The sequence below is a fragment of the Puma concolor genome, chromosome A3 (assembly GCF_028749965.1).
Source record: "Puma concolor isolate L17-30 chromosome A3, mPumCon1.1.hap2, whole genome shotgun sequence".
NCBI lineage: Eukaryota > Metazoa > Chordata > Mammalia > Carnivora > Felidae > Puma > Puma concolor.
In genome coordinates this window covers 49,692,841-49,720,220 of record NC_141669.1, presented here as the reverse complement: position 1 = coordinate 49,720,220, position 27,380 = coordinate 49,692,841, and the positions used below count along the sequence as shown (strand labels likewise).

Genomic DNA, 27,380 nt, shown 5'->3' with positions numbered 1-27,380 from the left:
CTAGTTCAGCACTGCATTCTGCATGATCTTATTGAAATGTAATTCCACCATGCCATTTCTCTGCTAAGATCCTCTAACATAAGGAAATGCTGCCATTTGAAACAACATGGATGGACCATGAGGGCATTGTGCTAAGTGAAATATATCAGAGAAAGACATAGAGCATATGATCTCACTTATATGTGGAATCTAAACAAATTTATAAATCAAAAAAAATTTTTTAATGTTTTATTTATTTTTTAGAGAGAGATTGAGTACGAGTGGGGGAGGGGCAGAGAAAGAGGGAGACACAGAATCTGAAGCAGGCTCCAGGCTCTGAGCTGTCAGCACAGAGCCCAATGTGGGGCTTGAACCCACAAGCTGTGATATCATGACCTGAGCCAAAGTCAGATGCTCGACTGACTGAGCTACCCAAACGCCCCAAAGAATCTATGCAAATTTAACTCATAGAAACAGAGTATAGATCAGTGGTTGCCAGAGACAGGAGCTGGGAGTGGGAGAAATGGATGAAGGTGGTCAAAAAGGTACAAACTTTCTGTTATAAGATAAATTAACCCTTGGGATGTCATGTACAGCATGATGACTATAGTTAACAATACTGTTTTGTGTGTTTGAAAGTTGCTAAGAGAGTAAGATCTTAAATGTTCTCATCACGCACAAAAAATTTGTAACTATGTGAGGTGATAGATAGATGTTAACTAAACTTACTGTGGTGATCATTTGGCAATATAAGCATATATCAAATCTTATGCTGTACATCTTAAACTAATACAACGTTATATGTTTAATTGTATCTCAATAAAATTGGGAGGAAAAAAAGATCCTTCAGTGGATTACCCGCTGAGAGTGTAGGTGACATCCATGCAATTGCTCCCCACAACCTCCCTCTTACTGCTCTCCTATTGCTCATTCCACTCCTGCAAACACTGACTTCCTTCTGGTTCCTGGACTATGCCAAAAATGTTCCTTCCTCTGAACTATGTATTTGCTGTGTCCTCTGCCTGGAATGCCAACTCTTCAGTGTGCACACAGCTCATTCTCATCTCCTCCAGGACTCTGCCCAAATGTGATCGTATCAATGTGTGGACCCTGCGTCTTTGTTCTAACCCTGTATTTGTCTCCTCTTGTCTTACCTCTCTGAAAACAGACAGGCACACTGTTGAGATTATGGGAAAACATTGGCTGGTTCAGAGCCCCCTCCAGAAAATCAGCGCTCCAGCTTGACGGCATCTGCAGATTTGTAAGAGACCACAGACACTAGGGCGATGGTTTTAAACTTTAAAAAAATAAATGGAACCCTTTCCTGAAATGAAACCATATGTCGAAGATCTTACTTTGGCAAGTTTTAGAGAAATGAATTGTATGAACACATGAACACACTGCTGGGAACAGAAGCTGTCACTGTCTTAATTGACAGATTAAGCGAGTGAGGCCAAGCCAAAAGAAGTTAAATTCTTAGTGTAGGAGCTGGAAGCATTGAGGGGAGACTGGGCTTGGAGGCCTTGGATTTGTCACTACCACTGCATGTCCCACCCTCCCCCCTCCCCCAACCAGAGTGCATTCTAAGGGTTTTATGAATACTAAAAAAGAAAAAGAAATTTCTAGAAAGCACAGCATTAAATGGCTTAAAAAGTCTGGCTTAAAATGAATGCACCAAATATGGCAGCTCATCACCACCCTCACCTCCATCAAATCTTTATTATTACTGTTAATTTAATTGTCTGCGTTGTATCACTTTGTCCAGATGGACGGTATGAGGACTCATCGCATGCATTTGCTAAAACAAATGTACTCCCCACCTCCTTCAGTTCTGCTCAAAGTTCACTTCTCAATGATATGACCATCCTACTGCAAAGTGGGACCCTCCTTTACCCTCCCCTGTTCTCTCATTCCACTCACTCCACCCTGCTTTGTTTTTCCCATAGCGCTTTTCACCTTCTAACATGTTTTATAATTTACTTATTTGTTGTTATTTTTTTTGCTCCCCTCTGCTAGAATGTAAACTCAGCATGTGCATCCCCTCTGTCTGTTAGCATTCCATTCTCCCTTCAAGTTCCAGTCAAGGCCCAACTATCTTTCCTGGCTCTGGTTTGCATCGATTCTGCCTCCTCCTGATTTCTCACACATTTCAGTGTTTGATAGAATTATTTATTGTAATCTTCCATTTCTTTTGTGCTTGGAAGTAGAAAAATAATTTCCCACTGAGCCTCCACTCCTAACTGTGCCATTACTCAATGGTGACCTTGGGAAATTATCCAACCACTCTGAACTTCAATCTCTCCATTTTATAAGAAGCTGAATTAGATGATATTCCAGTCCTCCCCAGATTTCACATTCTAAGAGATCAAAGCAATTTGATAGTAGCATCCATGAACAACAACAACAGCAACAACAACAACAACAACAACAGCTCCCATTCAGAAATGGGAGGACCCTTCAACTACACCATTTCCAATTCTCTCAATGATCAATAAAGGAAGTACTATTATACCCAGTTTACAAATGAGGAAAGTAATAACTCAGAACTTAAAAAACAATCAGACTTGCTTAAATGACTATCAGTGAAATAGGGCCTGGAGTCTAACTTGAGTCTGTCTAACTTCTAAGCCCATGTCCATTTTCCACTTTGACATGGTCTCTTGTATTATATTTCTTTTATATTACTTTTGGTTATGAATGAAAGACCTGGGCACAGTACATAGTCTGAGGTGAATTTTGAGTCATACTCCAAAAGAGAGGAATCCATTTGCCTTTTCTTGCTTGGCTCTGACACCTGACTGTTGCATGGGCTGGGCTGTACCCTCTAGGAGCTCCTTGATGCTGGCAGTTGGGCAGAAGGCAGACACATGGGGAAGAAGTCATTGTTTTACTCACTAATGTATGACTGTGGACATGTTACATAAGTTTTATAAGCCTTAATTTACAAATTATTTTCATCTATTAAATAAGGACAATAGCATCTACCTCCTAGGATTATTAGGAGAAATTTAAACAAGGAGATGAGTGTAGCATCAGCATGTTGTGTTTTAAAGTTTTTTTTTAATTGTGATAAAATATAAACATAATATTTATCATTGTAACCATTTTTAAGCCTACAGTTCAGTGGTAATAAATACATTCGTTTTGTTATGCAACAAACACCTATCTCCAGAACTCTTCCCATCTTGCAAAACTGAAACTACATGTGGTGTTTGTTTTTGTTCCAACTCAATGTAGATGCAGAACTAAGTACACTTTCCAATTCTCTCAAAAGCGCACACACACACACACACACACACACACACACATGCACACACACACACACACACACACAGAGACAGAGACAGACAGAGAGAGAGAGAGAGGCAAAGACCTCCCTGATGATCTTACAAGGTGATACAAGAGTGTTTAAATCACATTCACTGTAGCAAACAACTAAATGTCCACATTCTGCATTACCTTTCCCCAATCCTCACGGGTTCCCAACTCTTCCATTCCTTCCCAACTTCAAATACCACCCCACCTTTGATTATGCAGAATGCAATACCACCAGCTTTAATCTCCAAACTTATGTTTCCAACTCATTATGGTGCTCAGAAATCAAGGTCCCCAAAGTTAACAGGATTCACTCTCTTTGGACAGTAATTGGGATTATAAATAAAAAAATATTATTTTCCTTATGCATTATCATCATCATTATCTTCATCATCAAAAACTCTGGTTGGTAAGCTGGAAGAGCAATTCAGAAAAAGACAGGACAGTTTAATCAATTTTCAAAAGAGTTACAGAAAAACAGATCAAGAGAATCCAATGCTGAATAAAGTAGCTCTGAAACACAGCCTCCTAAGCTCAGAAAGACTGAACCAACTACATCCAGCAACTGAAGCTCATCTATCACCCCACACTGGTTGAGTATACTGATCCTGCACCTACCCCAAATTCTGAGTGGGGTGAGGAGGTCTCCAAAGACCACTTGGCACTGTCTTACCAGGAGGATCAGAGCCCTCCTCCCTGGGCTGATATGTGGGGTCCTCCCTAACCTGGTTCATGAGACCAAGCTCACAGAGCAACACTCCCTATCACGGACTGTCTGCCAGGAACTACCATATCAGTGTGACTACCTCTGGAGGATTCCTTCCAAGAATTAGGTGGAAATCCAATTTATCTGGATAGCTTTACATGAAAGAGAAATGGAGAAATGGAATTAAAGCTACCAAAATAAGAAAATTCCTGATCAGGAATCTTTGACTAGTCTTTGTCATCTACAGGCCAAGTTATTTTTTTGTGTGGTAAGCTAAATTTGTTTCTGATACCTTAGTGAGCAATAAATCACACCAACAATGGGTAGTATGCAACAACAGAAAGCAGACTGTGTATCTGGGCACGGGGTCCTTTAAAAGTACACAGGAGGAGAGGACAAGAGAAAGGGCAAATGTGTTGCAATTTCATATTTACAATTCACAACAACCTATGAATGTTTAATTCTGACTTTCTTCTTCCTCACAAATTAATCTCCCATTTCCTCCTGTATGACTTTCCACAGAACCGAAAAAGGATTTACCTGAATATTGAAGATTTTATCTTCTATTTTTGCACAGTACCTATGCACCGTAGATCTTAGGAGTTAGAGATGAGGCAATGGAAGGGACCAGAGGTTTGTCAGTGACAGCTGTAAGCTTTGCTCTCTTAGCTAGATTTTCTCCATAATTAAACTTGGAGCAGAATGAATCTGATCTACTCTTAATCCCCCCGTGGAATTCTCAACAAATTCAAGACTGAGCTGGCGAAAGGCACTGACAACAGGCTATGGTGCAGGTATTAGAGATGAAAGGCCTTGATGTCTGGGAAGAATAGACAGGAGTCTTGCAGCCATTCAGTCTGCCCATCTGTACCACCAGATGCCTTGCATTTGGTAGTTGGTAATTCTAACTCTTTGTGCAGCTATGGCTGCCATTTTCTGTTTGATTTGTAACACCTCAGCTATTTGAGGAGGGAACTTACTGAAGGGTGAGGAATCTGGGATAACTTCATGGAAGACGTGATATTTGATCTGAGTCTTGAGAGAGGATAGAGTTTGGATAAGCAGAGAGGGACGGTATTTCATGGGGAAGAAAGCAGGGGCTGAGGTTTAGGCATTGGAATGAATGGATAGGTTTGACAAGTGGAGGCCCATGAGATCTGTTGGATAGACTCACTGTGGTCACACTAGGGGAGACCTTGGATGCTCAGGTAAAAAATCTGGGCTCCCTCTTAGGGCAGGGCTTCTGAGTCAGGACAGGTGGTGCTCATCTAATATCTGTGGGTTCCCCTTCATGCTGAAGGGGCCCTGTGAGTGTGCTCTGGCAAACAGGAATGTGGCACATCACTTTTACTCAGGTCACCTTGTCTGACCCCTCTGCCTCTTCTGACCCCTGGTGCCTTTGAAAATGCTCCAGGTGATGCAGCTACAAGATGGCAGAATCTTCATTACCCAGGACCTCGACTGTAAACAGCAGGACCCAGGACACATGCTATGTGTGAGAAATAAGGTTTTGTTGTGATAAGGGCCTTAAGTTTGGCAGCAACCTGATAGTTTCTAAGGCTTGGGGTCAAGCAGAGTTGGGAGTTGTGGGTGGGTGAAGGGATATGTACAAGGTCACATCCTCTTCATTGATGAAGCTTCCTCTCATGTGCAATCAGATGGCACGTTACTCTTCTGGGCCCTGGGGAGAGCAGTTGATTATAAATCTATGAATGCCTCTCCTTTTTGCTAGGCACTATCCCTCTCTCTGTGCTGCTCTTTGAACACCTTGGAACAGCGGGGTTGACATGGAGAGTGAGACACTTGAAAGGAAGTGTGATACTCTAGTTGAAGCAGGAGTTTAGGAAGCAAGACCCTTTAGTTCTTTCCAAATATCAGCCAGTCAATGGAGATTCTTTAGAACTCCTAGTGCATCTGAGAATCCAGTTTGAAAATACCTTGGTAGCATGGAAAGTGCACAGGAATTGGATTTAGAAGATCTGGATTTGACTCCTGGCTCGACCAGTTACTAACTGCATGAATATGGGTAAATTTCTTCATCTCCCTAGGCTGCATTCTTCATGTGAAATTGGATACAATAACTGCACCTCCTACTGTACAGGCTATTGTGTGTGAATGATGCTTTGTGAACTGTGTAGAACTCTGCAAATATGTGTGGTTTGTTCATTATCATGCATGCATAGCTGGAAAGCTATTTCAGTTGGGGCCTCGTTGCTCCCTGTTACATTGCTTATGTTGTACATTCCAGAACCTTCTCCCTTCTTTGTGTGGATGACCTTGCCTTCCGTTTCACAGAGACTATCAAGAACTTCCAACTTCTCTCTATACCTTTGTACATTCTCTTATTGTTCTCTCCCATTTCAGGGGAAGATAGTGTTTCTCTCTGTTCCAGCGCCAAACCCTCCACTTGGGCTCACAGCCCCATTTTATCACAGCTTCATAACTGCTCCATCCATCAGCATCTGTCTCCTATATTACAATATTTCTGTCCTGTCAATCAGAGAATGTGTTCAAGTCTTGTACCCTAAAAAAATTCCCTTACCATATTGCCTGATAAGGCTGTCTTATCTTCTCTCCTTCTCTTTACTACATATACTTCTGAAAGAATAGCCCATGTTCTCCACTTCCACTCCCATGCCCACTTGGAGCAGGAAGAATGGAAGTAGATATTTCTGACCACAATTAAAGGGACAGCTAACTTTTTGTGGGTGTGATGAATGTGGGTAAGGAAAGGGAGGTGGTTCTTCAGAATGTTTTGTTCTGAGTAGGTACACAGTATCACCAACAGAAAACGTTTCAGAGCCAGAGAACTAGACAAAATAACTCTGTAACTTTTCTTTGCACTTTGGGTTTTCAACAACACTGCTGCTTCATTGATTTTTTTTTTTTTTATTGTAGGTGATGAAACTATTTCTGTTCTTTGAAGTGTATGAGTATATGAGTATTTGGAGACTTGAACCAAACATCCCCTCGCCTAATAAATAGCACACTCAGGATAAGAGCTAACCTGGGTCTTTTAAAATAAATGACAAAACCATGGAACTCAACATGGGAAAAGCAAGGGCAGTGACAGATCATCATATGGGGGCAAGAGTCAAGTTTATGGGGGCCAAGCCAGTCGCAAGTACCCTTTCTCACTCCCAGTTTGGGATGAGCAGCCAACTACTGTTTTTGCCCTGGTTTGGGGGGGGGCACTCGATTTAGAGGCAGACATTATGTACCCACTAAATCCAAGAGAAAGATTGTATTTCTTCCTATTGCTCAACTAGGACATGAACAAGTTGTTTCTCTCCTCTCTAGGGATCTGCATCAGGGTAGAGACATGGAGCGTTCAGTCTCTCAAATCTTTGCCTGCTCCTGGGTCTACCCAGATTTTCATCAGGCACCCCTGGTTGGTGGTGACAGCTAGTGGTGTGTTGGTAACACTTATCTCTTTGTAAAGAAAAATCCCTAATTGGTAGCATTCTGTGGTGTAAACACATTTGCCATGGCCAATTTCAAGCCACGCCATGATGTCACTGGACATGGAACTGGGAAGAGATGTGCACAGTTGGAAGCTGGAAGCACACTACTGAATAGGCCACACATTCTGTTAACTAGGTAGTAAACATACCATAGAAAATTTGAAAATCATGGAAATGCACGGTAGTTTGCAGAGAGAAAAATGTGCTAGGAGCTTTATTACCCGCCCCTCCCAAATATAATTTGACATATTCCATTTTCAAAAAGGAAAACTATGCATAGATTGCTCCCAATGTTTGGTTCCGCATATTTGTCATCATCATCCTGCAGTTTGGTTTCCTTTTTATGTCTACTATAACATAAGCAGTGCCCCATGTTATTACAAATTTGTCCTAAACATTTTATTTCTTTAAAGAATTTTTTAAAGTTTATTTATTTTGAGAGAGTGAGGGTGAGTGGAGGTGGGACAGAGAGAGAGGGAGAGAGAATCCCAAGCAAGCTTCTCGCTGTCACCAGGGAGCCAGATGTGGGTCTTGATCTCACCAACTGTGAAATCATGATCTGAGCTGAGATTAAGGGTCAGACACTCAACTGACTGAGCCACCCAGGTGCCCCTGTGCTAAACATTTTAGGAGCTGCTGAATATTCCAATGCATGAACAAACCAGTACATATCATGGGACATGGAGGTTGTTTCTGATTTGTGATAAAAAACAATCTTGTTTACCATAATAAACATCCTTAAATCTTCTAGAAATACTTCTGAGGAAGCCAAGGGAGCAGCTGTCCTATGAGTAATATGAAGGGAAACCTCTGTGAATAGCTGCCTCCATATTGGCCAAACTCCGGGGGATCACAGGGCCTGAACTGAGGGACTCTTGTGTGCTAAAAAACTTACAAGCATTGTCCCTGAAACCACATTCCTGTTGACCTTGCTCCCAACCATTAAGGTCACTCTACAAGTTGACTCTCATCTCCCTACTTCTGGGTTCATCCCATTAGCTAATCTAGTCTCTCTCACTTCCCTCTCCTGCTCTGCCTTTGAATTCCTTCTTTGTGGCACGTAAACTCCCATCTATCCTCACAGTTTTAGGAATGTTCCTTCACTTCCAGCCTTACTAGAACCCTGGGTGGCCCCTGAGAACATGTGTTCTCTGTACCTCTGTTCTCTGTTTTTCTTCTCATTCTTACATTTACTCTCCTCAGAGCCAGGAGGTGGGTGAGGGTTCTCCTGCTCCTCATTGCCACTTCCAGACCACTTCCTCCTCTGTCCTATCAAATACTATCCCTTTGAGGAACATTTATCCAGCCACAAACCTCTCTCCTTCATTGCTGTCATCCTTCAATCTCCAGGTCACTCTTCCCTTGTCACTGAGGACTTTGCTCTAGCTGGAAGCTTTCTCCTCCATCCTGCCTCTGTCTCACCGTGGTGACTTCTTTCTCCTGAGGAAGACTGCCCAGCACTCTGGCATCTCAGCTCTGAGACTACTTATCTGTCTCCTCAATTCAGTTATTGGTTATTGGCTTCCTGGTCACACCTAGAGAAAAGTGTATACCACTTTTGAGATACGGTTTTCAAACATCCCCTCCATACATATCTTGTCCATCCTCCTGCCTCTCTTGCCAAAGAACCTCCACTGTCACAGTTCTGTCTCAATGGAACTCAAATAAATTGAGCCTGCCACTTTCTTCCTATTCTTCAGCCGCTTCAAGTTTTATTTCCCTCTTTGTCCATCAATATAATCACTCTTTGCAGCTGCCACCAATTCCCTTACCCTTTTCCACCCTGTATGATATTCACAGGATAGCATCTCAGCCCTAGATGAACGAACCACTCATATTCTTGTCTGCTGCTTCTCCAGATGCTGAACACTGGGAGAGGTTAGCAGAGCCAGACTGACTTGATTTTCAATTTCCAGGTTCCTTTCATTCCATGATACCATGACTCTACACCCTGAGTTCCTTTCCTATCCTGCTGGCCACTGGTTCACAGTCCCCTTGGCTGAGTCCTCCTATTCTTCTGACTTTCTCCTTTGTCCAGAACTTCCATGATTAGCTCTTCCCAGGTGACTCATGTATCTCAAAGGTTGTAGAACCATCTATGAGCTCATGGCTCACATTTTTATATCTCTAACTCGAACTTCACTCATGAGCTAGACCCATATGTCCACTGGGATGCACCTCACAAAGTGTCTCATAACCACCTCTTGCTTCAGGGTTTTCTGTTCCAGAATTTACTCCCCACTGTTGTCAGGGTAAAGTCTAAATTCCTCAGTGGGTATACATGATCTCTAGCCTGGTATTTCTTCATTTATTCCCCATCCTGCCCCACCCTCCACACCACACACACATACACACACACACATCACTCAAATACACAGAATTTCTTCAGAGAGGCAGGATAATATATAGTAGCTAATGAGTGAGTTCCACAGCTAGTTCAAATTCTAGTTATGCCACTCACCACCTGGCAAATCTTGGACAATTTACCTACCTTATTGAGCTGCTATGAAGATGAAATGAGATGAGGCATGTAAAATTCTTGGTAGAGTGCCTGGAACACCATAGGGGCTTAATGAATGTTAGCGATTATCATTTTTAAAATTCAGTTTTTTCAGCATAACACATGATCTCTCTTTTACAGCATATTATTGCTTCAACCTGGAATTCTTTCTTCCACTGAACCCTGAATACCCTTAGCCCTGCCCCATCCCTACCACATGCTATCTGACTAACTCAGACTCAACCTCCAGGACTCAGCCAGTTACCTACTTGATCTGTTGAACATTTCATGACCCCTTCTTTGTGCTCTCCTGGCACTGTAGGCTTTTTCTTGTAACACCTATCACCCACCACAGTATTTGCATGCACCTTTACCTCCCACCTTTACCTCCCTGATTTCCTAGTAGACTCTGAGAGCATTGAGGGCAGGAGTGCATCTTGGCCATTGTTGTATTTCCAGCATAGTTCCTGCCATAAACTAAGTGTTCATAAATAGTTGTTAAGTGAATGAATGAAATGATAAACTGAGTAACGATAGCTCTCCTCTTTTATGAAGAATAAATCAAAAGAGAAAGTTTATGGGAACTATGAACTAATTTTGCGATTCAGAGATGCAACCCCTAATTCACTAAATATCCTTGGTGATATGAATAAGTGTTCCCTGAAATGGATAACTACAAAAAAAAAAAAACCACGATACTGGTGAAATAGCTAATTTTTGTACTCAGAAATATTCAATAAGATGCCATCTTTAAGAAACAAAAGGAAACTTACATTAAATGAGTTCCAACATCTAAATCCAGCCAACCATGATGAGAATCATGGTTGCTGAATTAAAAAAAGAAAAGAATAGTAAACAACATATTGGACAAGGCAGAAAATTGAATTAGTCAGGCAGAGGACAATTTGACTATTTTCTGAGACTAACTTAGATAAAGGAAAACAGGTGAAAATAAAGGTATGACATATAATAGGAATAGAAATGAGATTGCAAGAGACCCTAGTTACTAAAAAAAGATAAAGGAATAAAGAAAGATGTATCTTTTTTTAAACAAGTTTTTCCAGAAGTGGTGCTGTAAGATTTTCATAATTGTAATAATAATTAAATAAGCAACTTAGGAAATAGTGGCTATCTGCATTTATTGGATGATTACTATGCACCAGACACTGTGCTAAGGGCTTTACATGCAGTATATCATCTAATCCTCCAATAATTCATGGTGTAGGTACTATTATTATTCCCAATTTTCATATGGCAAAAGTGAGGCTCAGAAGCAAAATGAAGCAATTTTCCCAAAGTCACAAAGCTAGTGAATATTGGTCCTACTGTGGATTACTTCAGGAGTGAGCTCTTGACCCATGTTCGGTAAATCATCATCATAATTCTACAACTTTACCTTAGAAATAAATGCCAGGCTCTCTTCAGCAACTAAAAGTAAAGACATGACCATATTTTCTGCCATATGGTTTGGCCAACAGCATGTTAGCAAATGCAGGGCAAGCAGAGATTTGAAAAGCACTGGTGCAATGGGGCTTATCCTCTCTTGCTGTTTTTGGAATCCAACCACCATGTGAAGAAAGCTTAGTGTTCCTGCCAGATGATGAGAAACTCATGGTTCAGACACCTCTGTCACCTAGGCTGGCAATCTTCTAAGTGCCAGATATGGAAGTAAGGGTTCCTAGGTTGTCCAGCAGCCAGATGACCCACAGCTGACTGAAGACAGATGAGAGAGTCCTACAGAGTTCACTTGAGTTGACACAAACCAGATCAGGAAACCAATTCACAAAATCATGACCTACATGAATAGTTGTTACTTTCAATCACTGAGTTTTGGAAGAGTTTGTTACTCAGCAGGTCTAACTGATACACTATGCAAAGTCAGTTTCTATTATTTGCAGCCAAAAGAGTACTAATTATAATTGTAATTATAATAAAGTTAAAAATTTTTATATCTAAAATATAGATTGGCCAGAAACTGTACAGTGACAATCCTGTTATGGGAAAACATAATATTTCAATCCTGTTTGGATTTCCTAGATTAATATGTAATCTGATAAGTATCTTGGAATACATTTCAGGCTAGTCCCAAAAGAAGAAACCATTTTGACTTCAAACAACAAAAGAGTGACCTTTACAAAACTTAAAAAGACGCAGGATACTCCACCAATATACACCCAAACTATTTGTATGTATATGCAAGAGAAAGGTATTTTCAAATATGAAGGAAAGTACTCTTTTCTGCAAAGAAACTACCAAAAGACATGCCCTAGGACAATGAAAGATGAATCAAAATGAGAATTCAAAATCAGGAAGCCCTGGAGCTAATAAACTGGTGATGATTAATAAAACACAAGTATATAGAGACAACTATGGGTCATTGTTTATAAACCATAGTTATAAAATGGAAGAGAAAACACTTGTAAGAAGACAGGTCTATATCAGTTGTTCTCAACCTCTTTGGTCTTAGGGCCTTTTTACACTCAAAAAAATTACTGAAGATCCCAAAGAGCTTTTGTTCATGTGGGTTCTACCTATCAATAGTTACAACACAAGAAACGAAAACTGAGAAAATTTGAGTGTTTGTTAAGTCATTTAAAAATAACAGTAATACCTCTAGAGCCCAGATCTTTGTTTCTAATACCATTCTCCTGAGACAGAGGAAAGGAGCAGGAAGTATGATTTGCTATGATTTTCATCTTCCCTGCTCCCTCTCCATTGTAGAGGGGAGATTAGAGATACTCAGAGCCCTGTCCCCCTTCTCTGGTCATGAGGGTTCATGACTCCAAATGTTGAAGCCATTGGGAATCTGGGCAATGGCCCCTGAGCTGGCAGTTTCTTCCCCTGAGGCCTACTGCACATTCCAGAATTGAAAGGTTCAAGGTCTAGCCTTACCCATTCCCTCAAGCCCTTCCTTAGCATCACCGTGCAGCCTTCTGCACTGACAGATTCCTGACACTTGTTTTCCCATGTGAGTCGTTCTTCTTCCATCAGGCTGCATCCTCCCTCTATCAGGTCTCAGGTGCTCAGCTACATGAAAAACTTGGACCCTGTCCAATGGGTAACACCCTGCACTCATTTTCTAGAGCTGAAATGGGTTTCTATATTTTTCTGACAATTTTAGGGGCTATTCCAGAAGGAGAAGTAATTAACTATATTGGACTTAAGCTAGAGTATTACATTCAAATTTTGAAATGATCCCTTTAGGATATAGGAGTGCTGATGCATAGGGGCACATGTACCCCAATGTTTATAGCAGCACTTTCAACAATAGCCAAATTATGGAAAGAGCCTAAATGTCCATCAACTGATGGATGGATAAAGAAGATTTGGCTTATATATACAATGGAATACTACTTGGCAATGAGAAAGAATGAAATCTGGCCATTTGCAGCAACGTGGTTGGAACTGGAGGGTATTATGCTAAGTGAAATAAGTCCGTCAGAGAAAGGCAGATACCATATGTTTTCACTCATATGTGGATCTTGAGAAACTTAACAGAAGACCATGGGGAGAGGTGGGGAGAAAAAAGTTACAAACAGAGAGGGAGGGAGGCAAACCATAAGAGACTCTTAAATACAGAGAACAAGCTGAGGGTAGATGGGGGGGTGAGGGAGAGGAGCAAGTGGGTGATGGGCATTAAGGAGGGCACTTGCTGGGATGAGCACTGGGTGTTGTATGGAAACCAATTTGACAATAAATTATATTAAACAAAGAAATGATTCCCTTTATATTTTTCAGCTGGTAACCACAAATTAAAAACCAGTAATAGATATGGAAAATATTAAATAGAGAAAGGAATCCAAGTATATCACTAAAGAAAGCCAGCTAACGGTGAGGAAAGAGAGCAAGAGAAGAAAGGAACAGAGGAGAACTATAAAAACAATCATAAAAAAGTAACAAAATGGCAATAAGTACACACCTATCAAAAATTACTTTGAATGTAAATGGACTGAACACTGTAATCAAAAGATGTAGAGTGATGGAATAGATAAAAATGTAAGACCCACCTATAAGAGACCCATTTCAAACCTAAAGATACATGCAGATTGGAAGTGAAAGGATGGAAAAGCATTTATCAGGCAAATGGAGGTGAAAAGAAAGCCTACATAGCAATACTTATATTGAACCAAATAAACTTTAAAACAAAGGCGATAACAAGAGATAAAGAAGGACACTATACAATCATAAAGGGAATAATTCAACAAGAAGATATAACAATTGTAAATATTTACTCAATATGGAAGCACCCAAATACATAAAGCAGCTAATAACAAACATAAAGGAAGAAAGTAATTGATAGTAATACAACAATAGTAGGGGACTTTAACACTCAACTTGCATCAGTGGATAGATCATCCAAGCAGAAAAATGTCAAGGAAACAGTGCCTTTGAATGACACATTGGACCAGTTGGATCTAACATATATATTGAGAACATTCCATCCTAAAACATTCCGTCTACTTTTCAAGTGTACATGGAACATCCTCCAGAACAGATCACATATTAGACCACAAAACAAGTGCCAACAAATTAAAAAAGATTGAAGACATACCATGTATCTTTCCCAAACACAATGCTATGAAACTGGAAATAAGTTACAAGAAAAAATCTGGAAAGAACACATAGAAATCTAGAAATACATGGAGGTTAAATAACACGCTACTAAACAATGAATAGGTCAACAAAGAAATCAAAGAAGACATAAAAAATGCATGGAGACAAAAGCAAATGAAAACAAAATAGTCCAAAATCTTTGGGATTCAGCAAAAGCTGTTCTAAGGGGGAAGTTTATAGCAATAGAGGTCTATTTCAAGAAGCAAGAAAAATATCAAATAAACAACCCAACTTTATACCTAAAGGAGCTAGAAAAAGAACAAACAAAATCTGAAACTAGTACAGAAGGAATAATAAGATTAGGGCATACATAAACAAAATAAAAACAAAAACAAAAAAACTCCAGATCAATGAAACCAGGAGCTTGTTCTTTGAAAAAAAATCAGTAAAGTTGATAAACCTTTAGCTAGACTCATCAAGAAAAAAAAAGAAAGAGAACTCAAATAAGATCAGAAATGAAAGAGGGAAAATAACAACTGACACTAAAGAAATACAAAGGATTGTAAGAGAATATTATGAAAAATTATATGCCAACAAATTGGATAACCTGGAAGAAATGGATAAATTTCTAGAAACATATAACTTCCTCAAACTGAATCAGGAAGAAACAGAAAATTTGAACAGATCAATTACCAGCAATGAAATTGCCTTAGTAATAATAAAAAAAAAAAAAAAAAAAAAAACAACAAACAAAAGTCCAGGACCAGATGGCTTCACAGGTGAATTATACCAACATTTAAAGAAGAATTAATACCTATGCTTCTCAAACTGTTCCAAAAAATACCAGAATAAGGAAAACTTCCAAATTCATTCTATGAGGCCAACACAACATTCCCCTGATGCCAAAACCAAATAAAAGCACTACAAAAAAAAAGAGAGAGAAAGAGAGAGAGAACTACAGGCCAACATCTCTGATGAACATAGTTGAAAGAATCCTCAATAATATATTAGCTAACCAAATCCAACAATACATCAAAAATATCATTCACCATGATCAAGTGGGATTTATTCCTGGGATGCAAGGGTGGTTCAGTATTCACAAATCAATCAACGTGATACATCACATCAACAAGAGAAAGAATAAAAACCATGATCATCTCAATAGATTCAGAAAAAGCATTTGACAAAGTACAACATCTATTCATGATAAAAGCCCTCAACCAAGTATGTTTAGAGAGAACATACGTCACATAGTAAAGGCCACATATGAAGAGCCCATAGCTAACATCATACTCAATAATGAGAAACTGAAGAGTTTTTCGTTTAAGGTCAGGAACAGGACAAGGGTGTCCATTCTTACCACTTTTATTCAACATAGTGCTAGAAGTCCTAGTCACAGCAATCAGACAAGAAAAAGAAATAAAAGGCATTCAAATTAGTAAGGAAGTAAAACTTTCACTATTTGCAGATGACACGATACTATAGAAAACCATAAAGAGTACACCAAAAAACTACTAGAACCAATAAATGAATTCAGTAAGGTTGTAGGATACAAAATCAAGGTACAGAAATCCATTGCTCTTCTATACACTAATAATGAAGTAGCATAAAGAGAAGTTAAGAAAAACAATCCCATTTACAATTGCACCAAAAATAATAAAATACTTAGGATAAACTTAACCAAAGAGGTGAAAGACCTGTACTCTGAAAACTATAAAATACTGATGAAAGAAATTGAAGATGACAGAAACAAATGGAAAGACACTCCATGCTCATGGACTGGAAGAACAAATATTGCTAAAATGGCCATACTGCCCAAAGCAATCTATAGATGCAATGCAATCTTTATGAAAATACCAGCAGCATTTTTCACCAAACTGGAATATTTATTCCTAAAATTTTTATGGAGCCATAAAAGACCCCAAATATCCAAAGCAATCTTGAGAAAGAGGAACAGAACTGGAGTTATCACAATTCTGGATTTCAAGATATACTACAAAGCTCTAGTAATCAAAAGAGTGTGTTCCCAACACAAAAATAGTGAGATCAACATAACAGAATAGAGAGCCCAGAAATAAACCCAGAAAAGAGAGCCCAGAAATAGACAATTATATGATCAATTAATCTTCCACAAAGGAGGCAAGAAAATGCAGTGCGAAAAAGTCAGTCTCTTTAATAAATGGTATTGGGAAAACTTGACAGCTACATGCAAAAAAAAAAAAAAAATGAAACTGGACCACTTTCTTACACGATACTGAAAAATAAATTCAAAATGGATTAAAGACCTAAATGAGAGACTTGAAACCACAAAAATCCTGGAAGAGAGCACAGGCAGTGATTTCTGTGATATCGGCTGTAGCAACATTTTTCTAGCTGTATCTCCTGAGGCAAGGGAAACAAAAGCAAAAATAAGTATTGAGACTATATCAAAATAAAAAGCTTCTGCACAACAGAGGAACAATCAACAAAACTAAAAGACAACCTACTGAATGGGAGAAGATACTGACATATCTGGTAGGGGTTAGTATCCAAATAACATATCTAATTAAAGGTTAGTATCCAAAAAATATAAGGAACTTACACAACTCAACACCAAGAAAATAAATAATCTAATTTAAAAATTGGCAGAAGACATGAACAGACATTTCTCCAAGACATAAAGATGGCCAACAGACACATGAAAAGATGCTCAACATCACTCACCATTGGGGAAATACAAATCAAAACCACAATGAGATATCACCTCACGCCTGTCATAATGACTAGAATAAAAAAAAACACAAGAAACAACAAGTGTTGGTGAGGATGTGGAAAAAAGGAACCCTCTTGCACTGTTGGTGGGAATGCAAGCTGGTGCAACCACTGTGGAACAGTATGGAACTTCCTCAATGCAATTCCTATCAAAATAACACCAGCATTCTTCACAGAACTAGAACAAACAATTCTAAAATTTGTGTGGAGTCACAAAAGACCCAGAACAGTCAAAATAATGCTGAAAAAGAAAACCAAAGCTGGAGGCATCACAATCCTGTACTTCAAGTTGTATTACAAAGCAGTATTCATTAAGACAGTATGGTATTGGCACAAAAGAGATGACACATAGACCAATGGCTCCGAATAGAGAACCCAGAAATGGATCCACAAACATATGGCCAACTGATCTTTGACAAAGCAGGAAAGAATATCCAATGGAAAAAAGAGCCTCTTCAGCAGATAGTTCTGGGAAAATTGGACAGTGACATGCAGAAGAATGAAACTGGACCACTTTCTTATACCACACACAAAAATAAATTCAAAATGGATGAAAGACCTAAATGTCAGACAGGAAACCATCAAAATCCTACAGGAAAAAACGGGCAACCTTGTACAATGTTATTTTTTTTTTTTTTTTTAATTTTTTTTTTTTTTTTTTTTAACGTTTATTTATTTTTTTGGGACAGAGAGAGACAGAGCATGAACGGGGGAGGGGCAGAGAGAGAGGGAGACACAGAATCAGAAACAGGCTCCAGGCTCTGAGCCATCAGCCCAGAGCCCGACGCGGGGCTCGAACTCACGGACCGCGAGATCGTGACCTGGCTGAAGTCGGACGCTTAACCGACTGCGCCACCCAGGCGCCCCTACAATGTTATTTTTAATGGCTGCAAAGTTTTTCTTTGTGTGGATGATATATTGATGATTTAATCAGTCCTGTATGATGGCATTTGTTTCTAATTTTACACTTATAAACCATGGTGATATCAATATCTTGCATATATATTCATGCCCTCTTGACTTTCTGTGTACAATTGCTGATCCAAATCAAGTGTATATTTAATCTTTTTAAGTTCTTATTTTAATTCCAGTTAGTTAACATACAGTGTTATATTAGTTTCAGTACAGTATAGTGATTCCATATTCCATACATCATCCAGTGCTCATCATGACAAGTGCATGCCTTAATCTCCATCACCTGTTTAACTCATCCCCCCATGCCTCCCCTTTGGTAACTATCAGTTTGTTCTCTATAGTTAAGAATCTGTTTTTAGGTCTCTCTCTCTCTCTCTCTCTCTCTCTCTCTTTCTCTCTCTTTCTCTCTCTGTTTTTCCCTTTGCTTCTAAGTGTCTATCAGTTGAATGGATAAAGAAGATGTGGTATATATAAATGTATATACAGTGAATATTATTCAGCCATAACAAAGAATGAAATCTTGCCATTTGTAACATGGATGGATCTAAAGAGTATAATGCTAAGTAAAATAAGTCAGTCAGAGACAAATACTATATAATTTCACTCTCAAGTGTATATTTAAAAACCTTGATGGATATTGTCAAACTGTCCTCCTGAAGACAGTGCTCATCTTCCCCACAACCTTGTTAACATTTAGAATTTTCTTTAAGTTTAATCTGGGCTAATAAAATAAAGAGAAAATTGGAATACAGTTTTTCATATCCTTTTATGAGCTATTAGTTTTTGATTAAAAAAGCCTTATTCTTATTGATTAGTCAGAGCTTCTCTATGTTAATTACATTCATGGTTTGTCTCATACATTGTATTTTTCTCTTAATTTGTCACTTGCAGAACTTCCTCACAGAGTTTCTTGATATATAGAATTTAAGAAATATATCTATATCTGTATTCAAACCAGCAATCTCTTTCATTTGGATTTGCCTTTGATGTTAGGAAAACCCCTTCTCCATCCCAACTTACATGGAATTTATACTGGTCTTAAGTTGTGAGAAAGGAATACAGCTTTATGATTAGCCCAGAGGTTCCCCAGAATATGTTTTATGGACAATGTTTCTGTGGGATGTTAATGATATTAATCAAAAGAAGGATTCTATGATCAAATAAGCTTGGGGAACATAAGGTTTAAGCAAAAGTGTCAGTTTTATTGACTTCGATACTTAATCAGGGTGGAGCCAATTTATTGCAATATAACTTGAAATAGCTAAACACTAGGAACAATCCAAATATACATGAAAATCATAGCAGATAAATAAATGATGTTTTATCCACATGGAGGAATACTACACAGCTGTAGAAAATGAGAATGCTTGCTCCATATGGTGAAAAAGGATATCTGAGATAAATTGTTTATTGAAAAAGCAAGATTCGGGTATATTATATATTTTGTATAAGAAACAAAACAAGATTATATACACAAAATTTTAAAGATAAGCATAAAGAAACTTTAGAAAGCTCCCAAGAAAGTAAGAACAGTGGCTAGAGGGAGAAATCTTCTACTGATTACCCTTTTACACTAACTGTTTATTTTATTTTTTTTTTAAAATTTTTTTTTTTTCAACGTTTATTTTTATTTTCGGGACAGAGAGAGACATAGCATGAACGGGGGAGGGGCAGAGAGAGAGGGAGACACAGAATCGGAAACAGGCTCCAGGCTCTGAGTCATCAGCCCAGAGCCCGACGCGGGGCTCGAACTCCCGGACCGCGAGATCGTGACCTGGCTGAAGTCGGCCGCTTAACCGATTGCGCCACCCAGGCGCCCCACTAACTGTTTATTTTAAACCACATGAATGTATTTCCTATGAAGATAAATTTAAAACATTTTTGAATGAAAAGCCTCTCAGAGGCTTCAATATGCTAATATATACTGTGACTCTCTCCAAGTTGTTGGCAGTGGTGGGTTACGCAGTTGCCTATAAAATCGTTTGAGTTAGAAAATTCCACAGCATTTTGGTTGATCAGGTTTCCCTCCAAATTTATGGAATAATCCTTACAGATATGACATGTCATCTGTAGCATATAGTAAAGACAACATTTTAGAGTCTTGGGTTTCTGTGTATGTGTATGGGTGTGTGATTTCTGTTCTGTTTTCCTATTGATTAATTCTATCCCCAGAAATGAGTATTTTCATATCTGGAAGAGCATGCCATTTCTTATCATTGTTTTTCATTACCTTGCTGATATCAAAATTAATTCTTCTTGTTCAATGTTTTTTATTTTTTTCCAAAAACAAACTTTTATTTATTTATTTATTTATTTATTTATTTATTTATTTATTTATTTATTTATTAAAATTTACCTCCAAATTGGTTAGCATATAGTGCAACAATGATTTCAGGAGTAGATTCCTTAGTGCCCCTTACCCATTTAGCCTATCCCCCCTCCCACAACCCCTCCAGTAACCCTCAGTTTGTTCTCCATATTTATGAGCCTCTTCTGTTTTGTTCCCCTCCCTGTTTTTATATTATTTTTGCTACCCTTCCCTTATGTTCATCTGTTTTGTCTCTTAAAGTCCTCATATGAGTGAAGTCATATGATTTTTGTCTTTCTCTGACTAATTTCACTTAGCATAATACCCTCCAGTCCCATCCATGTATTTGCAAATGGCAAGATTTCATTCTTTTTGATTGCTGAGTAATACTCCATTGTATATATGTACCACATCTTCTTTATCGATTCATCCATCGATGGACATTTGGGCTCTTTCCATACTTTGACTATTGTTGATAGTGCTGCTATAAATATTGGAGTGCATGTGTCCCTTCGGAACAGCACACCTGTATCCCGTGGATAAATGCCTATCAGTGCAATTGCTGTGTTGTAGGGTAGATCTATTTTTAGTTTTTTGAAGAACCTCCATACTGTTTTCCAGAGTGGCTGCACCAGCTTGCATTCCCATAATTTTTTAAGTTTATTTATTTATTTAGAGAGAGAGACAACAGCAGTGGGGGAAGAGCAGCTAGAGAGGGAGAGAGAGAATCCCAGGCTGGCTCTGTGCTGCCAGCACAGAACCCGATGTGGGGCTTGAACCCATAAAGCCATGAGATCATGACCTGAGCCAAAACCAAGAGCTGGACGCTTAACCGACTGAGCCACCCGGGCATCCACAATCTTTCCTTGAATTATTTTTACTCATTTATTATTTCAAATGATTGCTTTATCAGTTACCTAAATATGCTTGTGGGAAGTTTGTGGAGAGCTGATAGCTTTATGGAATTATACAAAGACAGAAGGGTGTTTCCACCTTTTTGACTATTGTGAATAATGCTGCGATGAATACTGGTGTACAAATAGGAGAAAAAAGATGGAAAAGGAGACTGTTTCCTATATGCCCTTAGATACTTTCCAGGGTTTGAATCAAGTGAAATGCACTTCTCAAATATTCTTTTATGCCAATCAGTAAAGTCTAAAATAGCATGATGTTTTTCATTTTCTTCATGTAACTCCTATTTCTTAAATACTCAAAGTGTTATTTTGTTTCTGTTGTAAAGGAGACCTATTATTCATTTATTTTCTCAAGGATTATTGCTGATATAAGCTATTGTTTCTTTAGTAGATATTACATTTTAACAAATTTATTTTGACATTTATTGAAACAGATATATGATGTTTTCCTTCTACCAATTAGTTGAATGAAATATAATAGATTTCCTGATAAGTTACTAACATTATTTGCTGGAAAAAGTCATGCTTAAAAACAAACCATTGTTATTTTAATATAATTTTGAATTTTGGGGGTGACTTTTAATTAGGTTCTTTGCATCTATGTTTGTAAATGGAATTGGCCTGAAGATTTGTTTTTGAAGTTCTCTGTCAGTTTTTTACAATTATGTTGTGCCAAATGCATATAACAAATTATCAAGTTCTCCATATGGGTCTGAACTCTTGAAGAGCTTATAGGGTATTTGAAAGAATTTCTCTGCAAAAATTTTGGTACCAGTGCCTTTTATAAATGTAATTCTTGAGCAGTATTTTCATCCCTCTCCCCTCGAACAGCATCAATTTGATATTTGTGGTTTTGTAGGAAATCATCCATTTTTATCTTACTGTGAGTTACACTCTCTGGCCTGTGTGTGCTTTGTCCTCAGTCTAAGAGCAGCTGCTTTTGGAAGCTGATGGTGGCAGCCCAAAGGAATCTCCAACTGGGGTGGGGGGTTCCCATCTTTCTCAGGCCTACACTTTCCTCTCCTAATTAGGGGCTGCTAGTTTATGTCTTGCCCATGACGGTCCTTGGTGGCTGCCTCCTCTTTGGCTCTCTCTGCACAGTGTCTACCAGAAAACCGAGTGAAATTTCTGGCATTTGTATGGCAACCTTCCTAGTTTCTGCATTAATGCAGGCTTTTTTCCCCCTCCTCCTCCTCCTCCTTCTTCCTTACTTTGCTCACTAATTTCTTTAAGGAGTCAAGGTTGAGGGATTGTTTTTATGCTACCATCTTTCCCTGAAGTGTTAATGTACTTTTCATTCTTGGTTTAACTGCTTTTCATCAATAGCTGAGACAATACCAGGGGCCCTCAGCTGTATCTATAAATGTAGCAGGTGTCAGGGGAGGAGATTAATCATAACAGCTAGCATAAACAATCAGTCCTGGAAACACGAATATGCTGACACCCCTTTGGCCAAGGCCTGGAAGAGCTTGGCAAAGGATACACATTTCTTTCCTTTCATTTATTTGTGAAATAGTCAAGGAGGTGGAAAGTTTGAGAAGTAATGTTGCAGATACGTTTTCTGATATTCCCTTTCCCCCTCTTATTCTGTCAATTAGTTGACTTTCAGTTTTCAGTGCTGTTAATGAAATTAAAGATCTGTATAAATATAAAAATTTCAGCTAATTTCTGATGATGGAGTGTAACACATAAAAGACAAAATGCTGCAAAAAAAATAACAACACATATTTTTATAGTCTTTGTTACAACTGGTACTTATAGAGAATTATTAGAGTTAATATATACACATTCATGTACACTTCTACAAATTTTCTAAGTAACAGAGCATGAATGATATTATTTTCTGGCAGCACCTTCTTCCCCAGTACTACTGATAATATTTGGAATTCAGGATAGGCATGTCTTACTTCTTGCTACAACTCTACTGCATCGTTCGGTACATACAAGTTTAATTAATAGAAAATGATATATGACCAATATTAATAAATGATTCAGGAAAACTGAAATTCCCCTGGATGTCTCAATCTTGTTCTTTTGGATGTCTTTCTCATTTTTCATCCTCATTACAGACTTTTTCTTGGCCTTGATGGTGGGCCCTCTGATAAAGAAATGTTGGCTCATTCATCTTCCTTGTCCTCAGGGGCCTTGCCCCTTCTGGGACCACTGCAAACTGACAGCCTGTATAGCATCCTCAAGTGTGAGTTTGGCTCTGAATGACTTTGAAAGCTATGGCACATTCCTCCGTGTTTTAACAGAACGGGGAAGTCTATGCATTTTTCAAAGCCAGTGGTTTCTCTTTTATACTTGTCCTTTCATGTGCATTTTTCTAGACCAGGAGGAGTCACTTTGGGTCACCCAGGAAGCCAGTCAATCCACTCCCCCTTCATAGGACTTCCTGGGCAGTGTCACAGTTCACCAGAGCAGCCGCAGCAAAGCCAGCAGCTTGCAAATTATGGCAGGATTCCATTACAGATGATGATAGTATTGCATTAATAATGAGCCCACATCTTCACTTTCATCAATGTTACAACATTAGGATATTTTCTATAACCATGCATTGTAAAAATAAACAGAATGGCAGAGGACCCTGAAGTAGTCCCCGCAAGGATCTAGGAATATAGCTAGAAGCAGCTTGTTTTAAAGCTTAGTGTTTTGGAGGCGCCTGGGTGGCTCAGTTGGTTAAGTATCTGACTTCAGCTCAGGTTATGATTTCGTGGTTTGTGAGTTCCAGCCCTGCATCGGGCTTTGTGCTGGCAGTGTAGAGCCTACTTAGGATTCTCTCTCTCCCTCTCTCTCTCTGCCCCTCCCCTACTTGTGCTCTCTCTCTCAAAGTAAATAAATAAACTTAAAAAAGCTTAGTGTTTTATCTTAAGTCAGCTAAAAGAACCCACTGGAGTAATTAATTTTCAAAGAGCAGATTAGTTAACAAAATTATTATTTATGCACACATTTAAACATATGGGTATATATTTTCATATCAGGTTGTAGAAACATGTTTAATGACACAGGTAATCATTTATGATATGGTAAATGAAATAAGCAGATAATAAGATGTATATAAAAATTATCCATTTTATGAAAAGATATTCAACCCTACTCGTAATAAGAGAAATGCAAATTTTTAACTGTAATGGGCAAAAATCTAAAAGTTTGACAATACAGTACTCTGTTGGTAGGGTACAGAGAAACAGGGACTCTCATACACTATTTGTGAGAATGTGAATTAGTACAATCCCATGTGAAAGGCAAATGTCAAAGTTAAAATGTTATATATCTTTGACTGAGCAATTCCATTTTTGGAATTTTTTGGCTATGGATAGCCTGACATGATACATGTAAAAGTTATCCATGGCAGCACTCTGTAATAACAAAAGACTGGAGACAATCCAAAGTCCACCAGAAGTGATGGCTTAAATAACACTGTACATTTGTAGCATGGAGTACTATGTAGCTGAGAAAAGGAATATAGAAGCTCTTCATGAACTGACATGGAAATATCTCTGAGATATATTAAATTAAAAAAATACGGTACAGAACAATGTGCATAATAAGCTACATTTTGTGTTACAGAGAGGGAGACAATCTATATTTGTGCTGACTTGTATGTATGTAAAACACTTCAAAAGAAACTAAGAACAGTAGTTCCCTAGAGATGGAATAAAAGACTGGAAGAATATTCATCAAAATGTTAGAGCCTTTGATAAATGATGGGCATGTGGGTGATTAAAGAAATTATAGGACTTTTCAGTATACTCCATGACTTACTTGTATTTTAAAATGCAAAATACAGTTTTAAATGATTTTCCATGGCACAAAAACAGAAACATAGACCAATGGAATAGAATAGAAACCCCAGAACTAGACTCACAAACGTATGGCCAACTAATCTTTGACAAAGCAGGAAAGAACATCCAATGGAAAAAAGACAGTCTCTTTAACAAATGGTGCTGGGAGAACTGGACAGCAACATGCAGAAGGTTGAAACTAGACCACTTTCTCACACCATTCACAAAAATAAACTCAAAATGGATAAAGGACCTGAATGTGAGACAGGAAACCATCAAAACCCTAGAGGAGAAAGCAGGAAAAGACCTCTCTGACCTCAGCCATAGCAATCTCTTACTCGACACATCCCCAAAGGCAAGGGAATTAAAAGCAAAAATGAACTAATGGGACCTTATGAAGATAAAAAGCTTCTACACAGCAAAGGAAACAACCAACAAAACTAAAAGGCAACCAACGGAATGGGAAAAGATATTTGCAAATGACATATCGGACAAAGGGCTAGTATCCAAAATCTATAAAGAGCTCACCAAACTCCACACCCGAAAAACAAATAACCCAGTGAAGAAATGGGCAGAAAACATGAATAGACACTTCTCTAAAGAAGACATCCGGATGGCCAACAGGCACATGAAAAGATGCTCAATGTTGCTCCTTATCAGGGAAATACAAATCAAAACCACACTCAGGTATCACCTCACGCCAGTCAGAGTGGCCAAAATGAACAAATCAGGAGACTATAGATGCTGGCGAGGATGTGGAGAAACGGGAACCCTCTTGCACTGTTGGTGGGAATGCAAATTGGTGCAACCACTCTGGAAAACAGTGTGGAGGTTCCTCAGAAAATTAAAAATAGACCTACCCTATGACCTAGCAATAGCACTGCTAGGAATTTACCCAAGGGATACAGGAGTCCTGATGCATAGGGGCACTTGTACCCCAATGTTTATAGCAGCACTCTCAACAATAGCCAAATTATGGAAAGAGCCTAAATGTCCATCAACTGATATGGACAAAGAAATTGTGGTTTATATACACAATGGAGTACTACATGGCAATGAGAAAGAACGAAATATGGCCCTGTGTAGCAACGTGGATGGAACTGGAGAGTGTGATGCTAAGTGAAATAAGCCATACAGAGAAAGACAGATACCATATGGTTTCACTCTTATGTGGATCCTGAGAAACTTAACAGAAACCCATGGGGGAGGGGAAGAAAAAAAAAAAGAGGTTAGAGTGGGAGAGAGCCAAAGCATAAGAGGCTCTTAAAAACTGAGAACAAACTGAGGGTTGATGGGGGGTGGGAGGGAGGGGAGGGTGGGTGATGGGTATTGCGGTGGGCACCTTTTGGGATGAGCACTGGGTGTTTTATGGAAACCAATTTGACAATAAATTTCATATATTGAAAAAAATGATTTTCCAGGAAATTGACCAAGTCTATCTGTAGCATTTTGTAGCCCAGAGGTACATGCTTATGAATATAGCAGCAAGGGATCAGGGCTGTGGAGACTGTCTGGGTCTTATTTTCTGGTGAACATTTGTCTCTCCCATCAGGGACAACATCTGTCCTATATTCTCTTGAATAAATTGGGAAAATTCCAGGTGGGCTTAAGCATAAAAGTCAGCAAGGCAAAATGCACGAGGTCAAGTAAACATGAGAATGAAGTTGGCTTATTCAAAGGTAAATACTTATGAATAATATCATTCCAGGCAAAGTCCCACACCTCAAAAGGTAGTTTCTTCTGAAGGAACTCTTAGGATTGTCCCAATGAGAGCAGTTTCTTGGGAGCTTGTAAAACCAAAACCCTTTGAATAAGATTTAATTTTAAGTTAAAAAATATGAAACATACATTCCAGAAAAAGTGGATGAAAAAAATTACCTGGTGTTAGGAGTAATTTTTAAGCAAACACTCATGCTACTACTATCTAGCTCAAGAAATATAGTAGTGCCCGCCCCTCAGAAGCACCTCTAAGTGCATCTTCTTGATCACACCCCTTTCCTCCCATGAGAGATAAACATGTCGTTGCTTTCATGGTCCCTACTTCTTTGTTTGCATTTATAGTTTTGCCACCTACTGATGTGCCCTTGAAGATGTACTTTCATTTTGTTTTAAAATTTTTGTTTGTAAGGGCCATCCATGTTGCATGGAAATACATTTTGTTCATTGTATTAATTACATAGTATTCTGTT

At 38.7% G+C, this 27,380-nt stretch overlaps 2 protein-coding genes across 3 annotated transcripts in view; one reads left to right on the top strand and one right to left on the bottom strand.

The window, feature by feature from the left end:
- POLE4 (DNA polymerase epsilon 4, accessory subunit) overlaps positions 1-27,380 on the top strand; it is a 267,669-nt gene that overhangs the window by 142,990 nt on the left and 97,299 nt on the right. Inside the window, exon 5 of one of the 2 annotated variants that reach the window (XM_086700758.1) lies at positions 13,703-16,839. The exons of the other annotated variant lie outside the window; for it this stretch is intronic. The gene's annotated coding sequence lies outside the window, so the exon portion shown is untranslated. Of the gene's footprint in view, positions 1-13,702; positions 16,840-27,380 lie in introns of those variants that run through there. 2 annotated transcript variants of the gene reach the window in all.
- The window catches only part of TACR1 (tachykinin receptor 1), a 143,214-nt gene that overhangs the window by 37,919 nt on the left and 77,915 nt on the right, over positions 1-27,380 (bottom strand). The gene's annotated exons all lie outside the window — the stretch shown is intronic.